This window comes from Triticum urartu, chromosome 6A, assembly GCF_056163025.1.
Source record: "Triticum urartu cultivar PI428250 chromosome 6A, HENAU_Tu73, whole genome shotgun sequence".
In the NCBI taxonomy this organism is placed as follows: domain Eukaryota; kingdom Viridiplantae; phylum Streptophyta; class Magnoliopsida; order Poales; family Poaceae; genus Triticum; species Triticum urartu.
In genome coordinates, this window is record NC_141878.1 from 182,194,168 (window position 1) to 182,198,515 (window position 4,348).

The window sequence follows — 4,348 nt, forward strand, 5'->3', positions numbered from 1 at the left end:
ACTATGAGACTTCTACAATAGATTTTTTGTACTCATGAGTTCCGTTGTGCGCCAACCATGATTGAAAACAATAAGAGTGCTAGCTTTCGGCTGCACCCAGTCTGAGGTCAGAGCTCGAAGGACCCGGTCGTGACAATCGCAGAGGTGCTCCCTTTACTCGCTAGCCGAACAATCGGGAACGTAGGGGTAAGCACAGGAGCCAGGCAACCCAGCTTGCAAATCGCTTAAGTCAATATGGTGCATATTGTGGTGTAATACACGAACAAGGAACGAAGCTGTACAAGTATAATCATATGCAAGAGGAAAAAACTTCATGAAGGAAGCCCCCAAGTAAACGGGGTATTTGAATTTGTGCGTCACAAACAAAGTTTGGACAAGGAAATTTTTTAGAAGCAACTTTTTTTTTCCAAAAAGGTATAATGCTTGGTCGAACCGAACACAAGTTAAAAATTTAAAACTTGGAGCATGAAGGCAACTTAGCTGGTTAATGTGTTCGGTATTGACGACGTGGTCCGAGCTTGATACGGGACAAGGTTCCATCCCCCAAGCCAGTCCCGAGGTGGCAGAGCAAAGAGCTCGGCACTCGGAAGTGGTGACATAGCACGGTCAATGCAGGCCGGCAAAGTGATGCCGAAGTCGCCGGCATGGGGTAATGAAGTGTTGACGAAGCCCCCCGTCCAGCCGAGGTGATTCCAAAGGATATAGTCCGGTTGGATCATTTTCCTGTGCACAAAAAATAGTGCAAACCGGAGATAATAGTAATAATAATAAAAAAATCATTGCATAATAAATAATTTATGCAAAGTGAGTAATAAAATAAATATGTCCTGGCGTCGAAGTCAATGCCGATGCAGGGCGTTGACGTGATGCGGTAAAGGTGTGGCAAAGCCTGAATTCATAGGTCGGTCCGAGTTCCGTATGCGGAGTTCGCTGGACTATGTACGGAAACTGACCGAACCACCACGCGACTGTCGTTAGTGCGGACATCATTCGATAGACCTGTTTATAGGAACAAACTAGAGTATTAATTTCTTGGCAAAAATAAACTCCAACAAGCAAAAATTATTAGGATTAATAGCACCTGGTTTATTTGTTGTAGCAATCCGAAGAAAGGTGACTCCCAAAATTGGGACTCGATCCGCACACCCATTGCCTGATGGGCAATAAAGCGACGGCATGGCTATGCCAGCAAAGGTTGGCTTGCGGAGGCAAAGCCCTCGGTCCAGCTAACGTGACGAGGCTAGTCGGCTAGTGACGCTAAAGTCTTCGAAGTAGGTTGACGAAGAGATGGCGAAGCCCCGGTCCAGCCGAGATGTTGAAGCCTCGATGTCATCCGATGAGTCAAAGTAGGTCGGCATGATGGACATCGTCTTGAAGGAGCAACAGTGCGGCCCTGCCGATGCTGGTCGTGACGTGGTCAATGCCGGCTTGATGAAGTGACCGTGTGGCGATGCCGGTGTGCCCGCTCCGTGTAATCCGTGGGGCGGCGATGTTGGTGATGATTTATCCTTTGCTACGCCGAACTCTTGTTCGGCTTGCCGAGATGATGATCCGAAGAAGTTGAGCTCGACTCAACAAAGTGATGACGCGTCTAGCGCAGGTCGGGAGCCTGGAGCAATATTGCCGGACTGGTTTGACACTAGCATGATGGTGAAGATCATGTTCAAAAGATCTTAAAGTTAGTGGGATGTGTTTGGGAACAAAACACAATACCCCATACAAAACTTCCTTCAAAAAAGATGTCCGAAATCCCGTTCATAAAAAAGACGAACTCGGGTTGGATTCGTTTTCGTGCAGAAAACAGATCCGAAAAGTGATGAAGGTTCCCGGAGTTTGGACGGTCGGATTGAGCTGAAATTTCAAGGGGTGGTAGATATAGGAATTCCGCAGCATATCAACGGTTGGATCTTCCAAAGGACGTCCGAGCTAGAAGCTGGACACCACGCCCGAAACTCGTCCAGATTCTCGTCCAGATTTGACAGGGCTCCGGTATATCGCGGATTGCCAGAGATTCCTCCATCGGAACTCGACGAATTTTTCCAGGGTTGTTGTAGACTCAATTTCACACAATTCCACCGAAGCAATTGTTAAAACGACACTTGAGGAGGCTGTGGCGGCGTATACGATTTTGCTATCCAGAAAAACAGCACGGTCGCCCGAGGGCAGTGTTGACGTTGAGCCCCCGGGCATCCAGGATGATTTCTCCATGATCTTGATAGAGATCGGAGTTGATGTTGATGAAGGCCCTCATCCGAACATGACGATCGGAGGTAGGGCACAGTCCTCGTCCAGCCAAGGTGACCGGCCGAGCCGCTGACGAAGAAGCCGGCGTCGCAGTTGACCTGCGGGCGAGCCATCGATCCTTTTGCCGATCACACAGAGGAACTCTCAATGAAAGCACCAATGTCGGTGTCAAAACCACTGGATCTCGGGTAGGGGGTCCTGAACTGTGCGTCTAGGATCGATGGTAACAGGAGGCATGCGACACGATGTTTACCGAGGTTCGGACCCTCTTGATGGAGGTAAAACCCTACGTCCTGCTTGATTTATTCTTGATGATATGAGTATTACAAGAGTTGATCTACCACGAGATCGAAGAGGCTAAACCCTAAAAGCTAGCCTATGGTATGATTATATGTTGTATATGTTCTCTATCGACTAGCCTAACCTCGGTTTATATAATGCACCAAAGGCCTAGGATAACAAGAGTCCTAGTCGAATACGCCGGTGGGGAGGAGTCCTTGTCTTGATCACCAAGTATTGTGGAATCTTCCATGTATGCGGCAACTGTCCGAACTGGCCTATGAGTATACGGCCATGGGGGTCCTCGGCCCAATCTAACAGATCGGGAGATGACGTGTTGAGTACCCCCTAGTCCAGGACACCGTCACACATGATATGTGTTTTGCTTGGAGTGTATTGTATTATTTGAGTCTTTGCTTGTTAGTTTACCACAATCATCCTTGCTGTACACACCTTTTGAGAGAGCCATATATGATTTGGAATTTGTTAGAATACTCTATGTGCTTCGCTTATATCTTTTGAGTTATATAATTTTGCTCTAGTGCTTCACTTATATCTTTTAGAGCACGGTGGTGGATTTGTTTTATAGAAACTATTGATCTCTCATGCTTCACTTAGATTATTTTGAGAGTCTTAATAGCATGGTAATTTGCTTAAAATCCTAATATGCTTGGTAAACAATATTAATAATAAAATTTTCTTATGAGTGTGTTGTATACTATGATAAGTTTGATACTTGATAATTTTTTGAGATATGGAGATGGTGATATTAAAGTCATGCTAGTTGAGTAGTTGTGAATTTGAGAAATACTTGTGTTGAAGCTTGTGATTCCCATAGCATGCACGTATGGTGAACTGTTATGTGATGAAGTCGGAGCATGATTTATTTTTTGATTGCCTTCCTTATGAGTGGCGGCCGGGGACGAGCGATGGTCTTTTCCTACCAATCTATCCCCCTAGGACCATGCGCGTAATACTTTGCTTTGATAACTTGTAGATTTTTGCAATAAGTATATGAGTTCTTTATGACTAATGTTGAGTCCATGGATTATACGCACTCTCACCCTTCCACCTTTGCTAGCCTCTCTAATACCGCGCACCTTTCGTCGGTATCATACACCCACCATATACCTTCCTCAAAACAGCCACCATACCTACCTATTATGGCATTTCCATAGCCATTCTGAGATATATTGCCATGCAACTCTCCAGCGTTCCGTTCATTATGGCACACTCCATCATTGTCATATTGCTTAGCACGATCATGTTGTCGACATCGTATTTGTGGCAAAGCCATCGTTCATAATTCTTTCATACATGTCACTCATGAGTCATTGCATATCCCGGTACACCGCCGGAGGCATTCATATAGAGTCATATTTTGTTCTAAGTATCGATTTGTAATTGTTGAGTTGTAAGAAAAATAAAAGTGTGATGATCATCATTATTAGAGCATTGTCCCAGTGAGGAAAGGATGATGGAGACTATGATTCCCCCACAAGTCGGGATGAGACTCCGGATGAAAAAAGAAGAAGAAAAGAGGCCATAAAAAAGAGAAAGGCCCAAATAAAAAAATGAGAGAAAAAGAGAGAAGGGACAATGTTACTATCCTTTTACCACACTTGTGCTTCAAAGTAGCACCATGATCTTCATAGTAGAGAGTCTCTCATGTTATCACTTTCATATACTAGTGAGAATTTTTCATTATAGAACTTGGCTTGTATATTCCAATGATGGGCTTCCTCAAAATGCCCTTGGTCTTCATGAGCGAGCAAGTTGGATGCACGCCCACTTAGTTTCTTTTTGAGCTTTCATATACTTATAG